Below are 14,679 nucleotides of genomic sequence, written 5' to 3'. Positions count from 1 at the left end.
CAGGAAGTACTTGTGTATCCGAGGCAAGCAACAGTGCACTGCTCCTTGAGGAAAGGGAGTCTACAGCCCTCTCCCAGCATCTCTGTGTTTTAAAGAAAGCTGGAAAGCATCTGCTGTTTGCAACTGAGGAGTCTCAAAGGGGGTTACAGTCAATAAAAAAACAAAAGGTATGTCTAGCCTTGAACCTCTCTCTGAACATTTTATGATAAAGCTGAGAACTGCCTGCCAGCTTATTAGAGATAATTGATGTGCAAAATAGAGTTGACTTTTTTCTTTCTTTTTTTTTTTTTTTTTAAGCCTTCTCTGAAAACTCAGGAGGACTTTTTTTATTTTTATTATTTTGGAGGAGGAGGCCAAAAGATAACAGAACTCTAATTGCAAGGCAGTTTTGAAAACTGGTAACATGGCAATATGGAAGGTAGAAGTGGCTTCCCTGATGCATGAAGTGAGATATACAGGAGTGTGTCTGAACTTAAGGAATCCAGAGAGTCTACAGCTGAATGCTAGCGGGAAAAAGCAATTTAAAATAAGTAAAACTTTTATATTTATCTGGTCTCATAGTGGTTTTGCTCTGCCAGTCTCAGCTATGAAATCAAAGACTAAAGAGGATATTTGAGCTGAGAACTCCTGTTATGAAATTTAATATGTACTGCTAGTACTATTTCATCCTGAAATGCTTCCACTTACTGTGAAGGAATTACATTCTCTGTGCGCTCTCTCTCTCTCTCTCTCTCTCTTGCATTCTCTTTCCAACAAACACCAGAGAGGTCTGCCTAGATTTTTGTTAAGGCATCTTAATGTGTGAGCTGCAGTTGGGAATTGCACCTCAATATGACTTTAATTTGTGTTAACATAACTGAAAGAGTTTTGTGACCCTCAGCAATGGAGCATCATTTGAATGAAAGGGGTATGTTATGGGATTACCCTGACACTTCTACTCTATTTGAATTTTTTCAATTTCCTGTTTTCTTAAGCAGTACAAAAACCCTTGTAAAAGTCTGAAAATAGCAACTACATAGATGCCAAGAAAGGATTTTTATTTGTTTTTGTCATAAGGATATAAAGTATAATATTTTAATTGCTGGCAAGAGAACATAGCTGGGAGCTCCAGCCTGCATACCACTGTCAGAACTATTTCTGTCTCTAAATGGTTGGCTTTGAGCGGAACACCAAAGATGACAAAACTCAGCAATCGTTTTAGGGAGCTGCTCATTCTGAAAGTGAGATACCAAACATCTGTTTCTGACTTGTTAGCTTACAAGTTACCTTGATGTGGGAAGAAAGATGTTTACTCATTATATTTTCCCTACACATTTAGCACAAAGTTTTATTGGGTCTCCCTTTATGCCTCGTACCTATTTGTGAACAAAATTCTCTTGCAAATGTGATGTTTTCTATCCAGATCCTGCTGCTTGAGAATGTAGGCTAATACTAAAGTGATGCTATCAGTCACTCATAATCACCCTGCTGTCAAAGAAGGCACTCCTCCAATACTCCCTTTGTCTTTCCCAAAATTTACTGGAAAAGAGTCCTACGTCTGTTTATTGCAGCATATGTCCCCAAAGTGCAAGTAGCATGCACAAGCTGAGACAGATTGCCCTTGAGGGATCTCAGGTAAAGAGGCCCAGGCTCTCTTTGTCCTACTGCTATCTCCATGGCATTTTCATTACAATTAACTGTAATAGATAGAGTGAGAAAACTGGAGGTTTCAGAAAGTACAGATGGGGAGAAAGATTAAATCAATTCTGTGAGAACAACTGCCTAAATGATTTCTACTTAAGGTACACTGGACAAAAAGGAATGGTGGGAGATACCAATTTCATTAGTCAGGGCTACGCTTACCAGGAGAGATCCAACTACTGGAGCCAATCTATGAGGTATGTTTTGAACTCCCATGTCCTTTTGACACAACAGTGTACCTTTTCCTTTCAGTGTATCCAAGGCATGACTGGAGTTTGCTATATTCAACCTTTCCAGTTTTAATCTCTTTCTGTCGTTTTTCTGTCCAGTTCAGCTAAGTCCCATTGGCCTTCTGTTTCTCCTTCATCAAGTCTCAGGATATTGTAAGGGGTAACCCTTTTCTCATTAGAGTGCCCTAGCCCCCTGACAGTAGGATGCAGTTTACTTACTTGAATAACTGGAGAGGGACTGAAGTAAGACTTCTGTTAGAGTTCAGACTTGGATGCTTCTTATTCTCTCATAGACAATCTTTCAAATGTACTTAGTACCTAACAAATGCATGTTCATGTCCTTAATCTCTAAATGAGATTCACAGTCTTAGAAAAATTTCAAATTGCTTATTGTCAAAGGAGTAAGCCTTCTTTTTGCTTCTGAATAGGAAATGTGTTCAGAATAAAGAAAATGTTGTTCCCCAAAAGCAAAACTTGCTTTTTCATTTTCTTTTTTTTTTTTCCACAGGATGACTTTCCTTAGCCTCTGCCTATTTGAATGCTTCTAGCTTATTTGAAAGAAGAAGAAACACCAGGCTTCCACTAACAAAATGAAGCCTTATGTGAGGGTACGTTTTCCAGCTCACTTCAAAAGGATATCCACTGAATTTGTAGAGGTTGCTTATTTTCTGCTGGGGACGATATTGTCCCTTAATTAGGCTTTTCAAATGTAAATTCTCAGCAAATGAAACATTTTAAGGATAAAAGCATTTGTTTGTGGCATTATGCCTCAAAGTGTCAACAAATCTGAGTCTGTAATCTCCATATGTTTTGATTACTTGCTATCATAGAAGTTTCTTGCAAAGCAAAACTTTTCTTTACACTCTAGCAGAGTCTAAACTTACACCTGGTGCCAGTACTCTTACAACTGACGTATGACTGTTTGAGTGGGAACAAAACTATGTTGACAGATGGGCATAAATTCAGGGGTGCCAAACAACCAGTGTCTGCACTAACTTTGAATACTAACGGGCCATTCATACCCTGTAGTGTCAGAACAACAGCCTGTTCACAGCTCCAGGTCATTAGGAGAGGAGTAGGGGGAGAGCAGAACACATAGTGAAATTAATAAACAAGGTGATTTTAGTGTTGTTTTTAAAACTATAAAACTGGGTGATACGTTGCAATTAAAAAAAAAAAAGAAAGTTAAACATCTGTATTTAGAGAATTGAGTTCTCTAAATATGTGCATAGAAGGAAATCAGATAGCTTCAGAGTAAGCTGCTGAGGAACACTGAAAGAAATCAGAAAGAAATTCTTTGCCCAGCATTCTACAGATAGATAGCTTCTTTGGCTGCTGTGCTGAGTTTTTGTAGCTTGCTCAAATCATCTTCAAGAATGGCTCATAATGCAAAACCATGCCTAGTTATCATGAAGTGATTCTGGCTTTTTTATTTTGTTTTAGAGATAGAGGATCTGTTTCTCATCACATACTTTCTACAGTGGCCTGTGCAATGAACCACGTACATAGCAGCAATGTTCTGCAGCTGCTCTATTAGTTCCAAGTCTCTTTTCAAAGAGATTTTGAAATTCAAGAAATTATATAGAACACAAGTTGCTAAGTAGAAAGAAACAGTTCAGCTGACTCAAGTTCATGTACTTCTGATCATGCAGTTCTTTTGGGGATATGTACTTGCAACTTGTGAATAAACAGTACTCCTTGCTCCACTGAACTATACACTGCTGGCTTTTGTATGCTGTACTCAGCAAGGATTTGTTTCCTTTATTTGTAAGGAAAGCGTGAGACTTTGTGGGATGACTGTCAGTCCTCCCATTTTTTAATAATTCCTTTCCACTCAGAGATACTGAACCTCTTGACAGGGGCTTTGAGTAAGGTAGCTTTACTCAGGGGAAAAATTTTGGAAGGGAAAAGACCTTTATCATTTAGGGCTTATTAATGCAGCCAGAATTCCATGAGTCTTTGTGTTTGCTGCTTTCTCTTGGCTAGCTTCAGGCTTTCAAAAACATTTAGTCAAAAGGAAACACCATGCTCAGGGGCTTAGATGGAATTTAGGACATCTGAGTAACTCTCAGAGTGTGTAAAATAAACTACCCTTTATCTGGACTGAGGTTGTTGACTCTTTGGGGGCATGAATGTTTAGGATTTAATTTATGGTTCTGGCTGCATGGTGCAAGTTTCATTTAATTTTCTTTCCAGGCTTATATTGAAATTTGTTTGTAATAGTTTTCCAAAGCAACTCAAGGTTTATAACCAGACACAAGGGGTCAATAACACTGGATGACCTTCTATAGCATGGAATTTAAGAGTTTTTTAAAGATGACCTTCTGTTGTGTCCAAGTTCCCTGTTATATTTTTCCATATATGTGTTTTTTCAATTTCTAAGAAGCATATCCTTCAGATTAAGGAAAGGAACAGAAAAAGAAATTTTCCTTCTGAAAGGGAAAGTGTTTTTGAGATATTGCTCCTTCTTTCATATCTGCTTATTAATATGTGGTGGTTTAGGCCACGGTGGCTTGATGTGTAGATACAGCACTCAGTTTAAATATCACTGTTAAAAAAAAGAGGGCTGAAACTATTTTGAAAAGTACCTTAGAATTAATTTCCAAGATGGCAGCAAAATTCTCTTTTTTTTGGTAACAGAGTACTAACTTTGGTCAGAGTCACAACATTTTACAGGCTTGAATAAGTATTTGCTGCATCATTCAGAAATTTCAGAGATCAAATTCATCATTATATTCTGCAGAGTACTGAAACTCTTTCTAAACTATTCCTCTGTATTATAAAATCAGTAACATCTGAAAAATGTGTTCATATAGAAATGGATATTTTCATGTAAAAATTGATAACTGTACTGCGATTCTCCCATGCCTCGATCTGATAAATACTTGCATATATGCGCAGGCACCCTATTAAGAGAGCAACAATTGCAGCCTAGAGAGCTGTTGTAAGCACAGATGAGCTATGAAGCACCCTACTATACACTTTATGGATTATATCTTTTTGCAGCTCTCTTTCATTTGTCTCTGAGGAGAAAGGCATGAAATGCAGGTGCACAGTTGCTACAGAGAAGCAGTATGTGCTCCATGTCTGCAGTGTTGCTTGTGATAGGGCAGGAGGCATGGAATGTTTTTTGTGGCTGGTGCACATCTTGTCCGAACACTCACTGCAGGATGTCCTGCTCATTTCAGTTGCATCAGATCCTAAGTAGAGAATGTTAGAGACTGCTTCCTGCCTGTAGCCCTGACAAGTAAACCTCATACTGGATTTTCCTATGCGTGTAATGTTCCCATGACCCATGGGAATTGCTGATAGACTTTTAAGGTTAATTTAAGTTATGAAAATCATATAACCTCAACAACCGAGATAAACCATTCCTCAGTTTCTACCCATTTAAGTTTATATCTGCACTTGTGTATATCTGCACTTGTGGCTGCTGGCAGCCTCATTTGAGACAGCTGCTTAGTATACTAAAACCCAGAACCGCAGCTATCTTGCTTTTGAGTGTTTTTCATGTGTGTATGGTCTTTAAGGGGTGTTTATTTTCAAAAATCAATATTCTAAAAGACAGAAGAACTCCTGTTAAACATTGACTTTCTCTTTAAATGCCACATGTTGTAAACCTTCCATCTGCTCATCACTTTCTGTACAGATGCATGATAGAAGCTATTGGCCCTTCCTACCTCTAAAATATTCTCCCTGCTTCTCTGCTTTTGCAACCTTTCTTTCCTCTCTTCACTATTTTAACCTCTCTTTCTTCACTTAATTTCTACTGCCTCTGCTATTTTAATAAAAGTCTTGCATTTCTGTTTGCCCCTTTTCAGTCCTATCACGCATGGAGCTGCTAGGTTTGGGATATTAACTGAGATGTAAACTCTTATCCCTGCTCCCAGATCTGAGCAGGAATTTGAAAGAAGACGGCGCTTCAGTGGTAAAACGTAATTTTGTAAAGAATTTTTGTAAAATATACCGCAGAACCTGTGAAACTGTATTTCAAGCACTGTTCTTTGTTCTGAAGTCTATGTATTATTTTTAGTGGTTTTGAACAGCAGAAGATACACTGCTAAGTGAATGCTCGTGCAATAGTGACAGCAACTTTTCTCAAACCTAAGCAGCCTCACAAACTAACAGTATAGTATTTATCTATGCCCTCTTTGCTGCTTGCTGGTGATGATACATCACAGGGAGCTAAGGATATGTTTTTTTCCTTATATGGTTTTGAACAAAAAGGGATACCTTAAGACCCGATCTGCGGATTATGTTATGGACTGCAAAGTCACATCAGGGCTAGCACAGAGTGAGTTGTTTTCAAGCAACTTTCAGTCTCAGCTTTGTCCACCTGGAGTATCTCCTACCTCTGTAGAAGAAAGAGGAGGAACTCACAAGACAAAGTGAAGGATGATCATGACAGTGCTCTAAAGTACTTAGTCTCAGTGTAGCCTGTCCTGGGCAGAAGACTGTGGTCTGGGTTGGGTAATTTTTTTCTGCCAAGAGTGCGCCAAGTCAGACCTGATTCGGAAGGCATTGAGACATATTGATAATGTCTGAGTAGGGACATCACCCAGAGAGACTTTGCAGAAAACCAGCCCTTTAATGGTGGTTTGAATACTTGCTTAGAGGGGATTTGAGCTCCAACCTTGTCTAGAATAATTCAGGTATAAGGCTATTCATGGCCATTAGCTTGGAGGTTGCTGAACCGCTCCTATTGAAATGGTTACTCTTTTACATGAATAATTAAATATTTGGTGGATTAAGGACTGGGCACTTTAGATAGATCCAATGTTTATGATGTATCTGAATGAGAAAAGTTGTTCATGGTAGTCTTTCCTGCAGTCAATGCTTGCTCTTTCTCTATATTCATTAAAGTCTGAGTGGACTGTCCAAAGAAAATCCAAGGAACATTAATTTGGAGATTGTATTTTCCCCTTCTTTTTCACTTTACTTACTGCCACAAAAATCATTAAATAGTTTTGCAGGCCGACAAATGACCCTTGAGATTAAGCTAGGAACTTTGACCTTCGAAAATGTAAGCATGCTTACTCACAAGTTTTCTTTTTCCAGTTGATATTCTTTGTTCAAGGAAAAAGCAGTGTCAGAATTGTTACTTGCTAGTGCTTGGGCTTAGGAAAAGAGAGAGCTTGGATGTGGGTTCCTCCAATCTCATAATGGAAGAGCAAATTAAAAGCTGGTGAGCTCCCTGCTGTCCTTAAAACTGCCTCCAGATCCTGGGGAGAATTTATGGCTGATCTTTCTGCAAAGAGATATGTATTTCTTTGCAGTGGAGAGCAGCATGTTTGGCACTTATAAAGAAAAATGAAACTTCCCCCTCATGTCCATCCTCATTGCCCGAGGAATTTCCAGCTCAGAATGCTGGCCTCTCTGAAATCTAATCTTAGCTACAATTTATTGATATGCTTCAATATTGGTTAGGCAACTATATAGTTAAAGTTAAGATCACGCTTAGTGCATGCTTCCCAACTGTAGATGTAGTTTTGAGTCATTCAGACTCGAATTTAAGAGGTGACTAGAGATTCAAAATGATTTAAGGCATTCAAATAACTTTTCAAATTGTGACATCAGATTGTTTGAAAATTTTATTGTGTAGGTAGATTGGGAAATGAAAAAGTATTTATTTACAGAATATGCAGGTAACAGTGTGAAACACCAAGCAGACTGGTAGCAAGAAAAAAGAAATTATGAGGTGAGTACCTAGTTCGTATTTTGACTTTCCAAGATGCTACAGTGTGTTTAAAGGTTGTGTTGTGCTTCTGGCCTATGTGTGACTCTTTGGCTTCTGTCTTTTCAGTGGGTCCTGCAGGGAATATGCTTTGACTGTGCCCAGAGATGAGAATCCCCTGTGCTTTTAAAAAAAGGCAAGTCACGCAGAGGGCTAAAGCACAGCTCACTCTGACCCAGTTTCAACAGAATTACCGTTTGTTGAGTAAGACCACACTGCAGAGACCAGCCAGAATTGTAGCTCAGTTGCTAAGCGTCGCTAGGTACCGTCAACACTAAACTTTGAATCAAATCAGACAACATCTGTGTTGTAGCCTAGTCTGTAGAGTCTGTTTTTCTTGTTGATGCCCCAAGAAACTGAGGAAAAATTCATGCATGATCTGGAAACCAAAGGGAATATTTGGACTTGAAGAAGCGATGTGTGGAAAAACTATTCTGTTTCAGAGATGATAATGTTAGATCTGTTATCACTCTGTTGCAAAACAAAGATCCAATCTTTGAGAAATTACTGTGAAATAATCTGGATCTGCACTTTGCAACACGTTGCCTGGCTCCTTCAGTAGAAGCCCAGACTGAGGCGCCAGACAGAGTTGCCGAGAATTTGGTCCCAGTGACATTTTGTTGAAATCAGAAGGAATAAGCAAAACTTGCCAGAACATTGGTCAAGGATGTGAGTGTTTTTGTGAGCACATGCTTGTGGAATTGTTTTGTGTTTTGGTTGCAGATGTGCTCTTGGAACTGAGGTTTAGCATGTTTTGGTTTACTTCCAGTGACAGTGGATAGAGTTGGCATTACATGCTCTCTGGCTTACAATAATGATAACTTCTGTTGTTATTTTGCTCTTACCAAATAAGTAACAGCCATTTGTACAAATGAATACAGGTAGCTCTTTGAATATTACTGTAAAGGGAGAAAAAAACTAAAACATTTGACTTACTCTGAGACAAGTTTTCAAAAAATGTACAAAAATATTCATATGTGTTCACAGCACTCCATATATATATTTGTGCATATATATAAACTATTCATATGTGAACATAGTTCATGTGTACTCTGACAACCAGTGATATAACTAACTTAAATGTCCGTTGATGATGTTGTTTGATTTTGTTTACTGTTGAGAATGCCTTGTAGTGTAGATATTTGTGAAAGCTGCTCAGTTCTGTGCAATGTACCGTGGAGATGCTGAGTACTATAAGATGGACATGGTGCAGAGTCAGTACAGAAATCTGTCAGTGAACTTTTGCTGCTGGAGCTGAGGGAGGGTGAATTTAGCCTGCTTGCAATCTCATGGCGCCTGGGCTGGACTTCTCCCAGAACCCAGTAAATTCTGACTACTGGGAAGAAATGCCTAGGCCCAATCATGCTCATCTGTCTGCTCAAAGGATTTATATTCTAGGAAGCTTTAGGTTGGAAAAGACTTCTGAGGCAGGACTGGGCTGTGTATGAATTTGATTTGGCTCAGTTTTTGCAGAGTTATCTAAAGAGTGAAAGTGAATCTAGCTGTTTTATATAAAAAACCTCTTCTGTAGGATCCCATGTTGGATCAGATGCTGATGTGGATTGTTTGTCTAAATATCCTCAGGGCTGGCATAGCCTGAGAGGTTAACCAGTAAAGCCTTTGGTATATGTAGAACACAATCCAGGTCTGCTGTCTATCTTGTGCCTTAGCTTCAAAATCATCCTTTTAAGGAGAATTCACCGAGCCATTCATGTTTTGTCATTTATAAGCATTAAATTCGCTGGTATTTTACTTTTTTAAAGTTTCATAAAGCTAAGGAACCCTTTTCTAAGTTCTGTAGATGCTTAGAGGCAAGTTTCCTTTCGTTGTTTTTATTTTTTATTTTTCCCTCCTCTCTAACTAAGCCTTCCATTAACTGGAAAAAAAAAAAAAAAAAGAAAAAAAAAAAAGAAAAAAAAAAGAAAAAAATCACAAGAGAGGCTTTATGCTACTTTCCTGTTTTCCAACATGACAGATGCATTAGAAAGTGTAATGCACTCTAACAAACAAGGAAACTTTGCATATTGAATATAGCACATGAAATAATAAAAGAAGAACAGCTGCTGAGAGACAGAAAGAAGAAAAGAGATAAAAGTTAACTTGAGTTGTGTTTCATATGAAGAGCTTTGAATTCAGTCAGATTTAAAATTCAATGCCAAGTACATTTACAGACATCTGGGAAATCAGGTCACATACTCTTTGTCAAGTCTGCTACTACTGGTATAAAACAGGGTACATGGAAATGTAAGCCTGTCACAAGGACAGTCTTTTTCTTTCAGAAAATGACAATTTAACTATTACGTTTGTGCAGTGATTAATGTGACCAGCGATAACTGGAAACAGGATAACACTAGAAAGGGATTATAATAGGATTCAAAGTTTTCCAAAGTTTAAGGTTTTCTGAATCCACAAGTTGAGTGGGACACACTTGTGCCAAATCTATACTTTCTAAATGAATGCTAATGTAAGGTTGTGCATCAGGACATTGACATATCACTGAAGGCCTTAAGGGAACATGTGTGCATTCCTGTAAAATAGCTAACTGCTAATAGTGAAATGATTTAGTTGCTGCTCGATTGTCAGTAATCTCAACTATAGAGAAAATGTATATAGCAAGTTGCCTATAGATTCCTAAATGTCTATCATGGTACTGTATATTGAATGTTAAATTAGGCTGACTTTGACGTGCTGAATATTTGTACCTTGTACCCAGGTGCTCTGGGGGGCAAGTTGATAGTGGTTTTGACCACAGACTAGATTTGAAACATGATGAAAAAGAAAGGCACTGCTTAGGAAAAGTGGAGTAAGCTTCATAGGGTGATCCAGTTCCTGAATCAGCTGTAGGAGTTACATCTGCTTGCAGGCAAATGTTTGTCCACAGTAGGTTAGTGGGTGGTAGTTTGAGATGGTACCTGTGTGCACAATGGTCCCTTGGTACAGCAGCAGTACTCACTGTTGCTTGACATATGAGAAGTAGGAAGAAGGTAGAAACAACTCAGTTTTCTTCATATCTCTACTTAAATTTTAGCTTTCTATCAACGAGTCTTGTAAATATCTTCCTAGCTGAAAGTACTCTCATGTTTTACTTTTGAAAACTGGAGACAGGTCTTCTCCATGCTTCTAAGGAGCAAAGCTGAGATAAGTTGTTTTTGGCTTTTATTTTAAAAAACATGAATTTCAGGGCTTGTGAGATATCAAATTAATGTAAGATGAAGCCTGTTCTGTCAAGTTCCATGTCAGACTTTCACAGAAGTATGTAGTCCTCAGCAGGGTGTGCTCCTCATTAATACGTTAAATGTAGCTGAGAAATTAAGAACACCAATCATGCACACTGCATTGCTTTCTTTGCTTGAAGTACACATCTAGCTTAATAAACCCCAAAGAAGATATCTGTTAAAATCTAATGTTCCTTCTAGGCTCTAGATGTTCCTTGAATGCTAATGAGCAAATTCTTCCCTACCTATTTCATTAAGCCTTCCAGCCTTTCAGTAATTCTGTCAGAAGCCCAACAGGTCTGGCTGCTTGCCTTTTTGTTTCAGACTCAGTACTGTAAATATCAGAACACAGATTGCACAAATTTCAGCATATGTGCTTAGAGAATGACAACAGCAATTGGACTGAGCCAACAGTGGGCACTATATTCATGTGGCATTTCATGATTTCTTCAGAAACTAAGCAAAAAAAACCCCACTATAATAACAGAAGCAAACATATAAGAAACAAAACAAACACCATCCCTGTTGCGAGGAGAAGCAAAAAAATTACGTGTTATCTTGCCTTCCTGAGTCTCCATGCAGTCTGAAGCAACAGCTCCAAGTCCAAAAAGACACAAAGGCCAGCTGAAGGTTGAGGGAGAGGAATGGGATCATTGTAATACTCTGTAGTGTATGGAAAGGGAGTGCAAGGAAGCAGAACACCTCCTGAGAGTGATTCCTTAGGCAATAGGACTTACATACAAGGTCAGCCTAAGTGGATTCACTGCCAGATGATGTGAGGAACTGGCATTTGCACTCACATGGGTAGGGGGTGCAAAAATATTTTCATACCAGCTATGTTGTGAGACTGGAGCTCTTTGCAGAGCACTAGGTGTGACCCTCTGAAGGGCTAAGAGTCAGAAATTGTCATAGTTCCATTGTGAGATAATGCTGAGACAGACACTTATTTTGAAGGCATTATTGTGTTATTACTGAATTTCCTCTTTTTTTGTTGTTGTTGTTTTTGTTTGTTTTCTTTTTTCTTTTTTTTCTTTAAAATGTTCCTCATCATGATGATCTTTAATGAATTTACTTGTTGCACAAGTTTTGGAAACTGGACCCCTCCTAGTTCTAGAGTTTGTCTTTTTAGCATAGAGATATGTAGTCTCCAATTGCTCTGAGGAGAATGATAGAAGGTAGTGCTATTTCACTGTGCCCACAGGTGCGCCTGAATTGGGAAATTTCTCAGTTGCTGTGTAAGCTCTCAACTTCTCGTATCTGCGTTGTTGTAGCATCATGAAAAGTGTTGTATACAATGTGCTTTTTTCTCTTTTCTGATCAAGGAGGCAGACCTCTCCCTTACAGATATTCAAATTGTTTAATGTGGTGATGATGGGAAGGCGCACTCATTGCTATCAGATAAATCTAGCCTGATACAACTCTTGCAGCAATAGAGCCCCAAATCCTCTATTCATTTGTAGTGTATCATGCTTCAGTCTTTCTCTCTTTCCTTCCCTTACTTTTCCGTGTTAAGATTTTTGGATTCCCTCAAACAAAAATCTGGGAGGTGTTACTTAGGGTAGCTCTCTAGGTTGTGCTAGATACATAATGGTTTGTACCAGCTGTTGAGACTACTTCTGTTTTAAAGTAAGCATCATATTCCTCTCAGGGAGAGAGAGAGGGAAAAAAAAGAAAAAGAAAGAAATAGAAATCCCATCTAAGCCGTCTGTATTTTAAGTGTTGAATTTCCCATCACATTTTCTTGGTGAAGATGAAAAGCCTTAAAAGAAAATCAGACTTTGTAATCAGATGATGATGCATGAAAGGATGTGTCTGGGTAATGTGACAGATGATCCTAACCTTCATTAATATGCTTTAATTGGATTAAGCTTTCTATGAAAGGCCTTTTCTTCTTTTTCAACACCTTCAGGGCTCTTGGCCTCACAATGTGAATGTACAGAACATCCTGCAAAAGGGCACTCATCCAGCTTCATAGACATATGCTGTACATCCTGACACCAAGTTAACATAAACAGAGCGTATCTTCAATGACATGGCCCCTAGGGTGCCAGAGAGTGGTGGCCATCAAGTGATAATTGGGCAGTTACAAGATTTGTTGCAGCACTTGGAGCACTAAATCCCTTTACTGCCCAATGGGCTACTGCACCAAGACTGGAAACTGTCGCTATACATATCAGCTCTTCATACTATTATAAATAAAAGCACAGATTATAGATGATTGACAGTGGGACAGGCTTGCTGCTGCTGTTAATACTGAGAATACTATTTGCTGCGTTGTCTCACAGTTTTGAATAGGACTACCTGGGGAGTAAGGTATTACTGAGCATAAGCCAAAGTGGCAGCCTCTTTCATAAAGTGATGGACAGCAGCAGAAGTAACATATGTTTTGCCTCAATGGACTGGGAAGGTATTCTGCAACATTTGAAATTATTTTTGTGAATAGGGTATATGTGTACAACTACTTTTTCTGACATCGGGCTTGCAGACTTGCTCATTTTGACTGCTTTTAAAGATTCAGCAAATTCAACACTGGCAAATTCCTCACATATGCTAACCACGGTGGATTTGCATGCTACATATGGGTAGTTTGTTTATGTGGGGGAAGATTAGAGAAAAATAATTAAAAACAGGCTTAAAAATAGGGATGAGAGGGTGGATAGAGGATCTGTGTATTGAAGGAAAACGGAAGGAGAGATTTCAAAGACAAGCAATGCATTTCATGTCACATAAAAAAGGCATCTCATTTTCGTAAAGTTTCTGGTTATTTTGTTGTTGCTTTAAAAAGTACTTACCCCCCCCCAAAAAGCACTAAAATCTAGTTCAGTGTAAGTCAGTGAGGATGATGCTGGCTATGGCAGATGTATATTCAAGTTTGAGGTGCTGTTGTACCCATGTATGTCTGGTCTTCTAAGCCTCAAAAAAGCAGGGGCAGATGTTTTTGAGTGTTCTTACAGAATGATGTCTTTGTATCCTTGAAGGAGATTTTTTTTTTAAATTTTTATTTTTTTTAGTAATAAATTTGTTAAACATACTGTATTTACAGTAATATTTGAACTACAACTTCATGGGAAGCTACCAACTGTATGACAGCTAGAATACTTTGTGCAAAGAATATTCCCACAATATGTCGTTTAGGAAATGTTTGGGGGAAAGCCAACAATTTTGAAATGTTTCATATTGATTCATGACTCTCCAAATGTTATTTTAGTCTTCTAGATCACAGAATGTGGTATGTTCAAGATTTATTTCTTTTCCATATATTAACAGTTGCTTGTCAAAGGTCTTTGTCGTATTTTTAAAATGACTTTTGCTGTTTCTTTTTTCTTTATTTATTTATTTTCTTTTTTTTTTTTTTCTTTCCCTTCTTTTTATTTATTCACATGCTTCCAAAATATTTGATTTTTACTTTGGTAATACTTGGACTCTTGGTCTTTCCCTCAGTATTTAAATACTATGTCTCTAATTTAAAAGGCATTGCAAATTTTGTACTGCTTACAAAAGCTAGATTTGAGTTTTATTTGCTGCTTGAAGTCATAAATGTAGATGATGGCTAAGCCAATTAGGAACAAGTTTGTTCATCTCACTTCTCATTCCTTGATTGTCTTTCTTGTTTCTTGATGTTTCTCAGCCTGTTTATCATTTTTCTGAAGCAAAAGGAAGTAGTGGTTAGAAATAACAGTCTGTTGGGGTCTGAACAACTCTCCAGTGTCATAGCACAGTATCATACCTCTGTCCCACTGAATGCGATGCCCAGAAGAAAGCCTGATAACTACTCAGGAGAAAGTGTGTAGAGTGAAATTTTAGATATAAGAAAAACAAA

The 14,679-nt window shown here is 38.1% G+C and overlaps 1 long non-coding RNA gene across 3 annotated transcripts in view; it reads left to right on the top strand.

Moving 5' to 3' along the window:
* The first annotated feature begins 1,600 nt into the window (after window positions 1–1,600).
* Window positions 1,601–14,679, top strand: part of LOC107313110 — an 87,485-nt gene continuing 74,406 nt past the window's right edge. The window contains exons 1-2 of one of the 3 annotated variants that reach the window (XR_004306964.1): window positions 1,601–1,877; window positions 2,419–2,518. This is a non-coding gene — a long non-coding RNA (uncharacterized LOC107313110). The remainder of the gene's footprint in view (window positions 1,878–2,418; window positions 2,519–14,679) is intronic. The other 2 variants (XR_004306965.1, XR_004306963.1) reach the window with 2 other exon arrangements.

This window comes from Coturnix japonica, chromosome 4 (assembly GCF_001577835.2).
Source record: "Coturnix japonica isolate 7356 chromosome 4, Coturnix japonica 2.1, whole genome shotgun sequence".
Classification (NCBI taxonomy): domain Eukaryota; kingdom Metazoa; phylum Chordata; class Aves; order Galliformes; family Phasianidae; genus Coturnix; species Coturnix japonica.
Note: the sequence above shows the minus strand (reverse complement) of the source record. Positions and strands in the feature narration are given on the sequence as shown.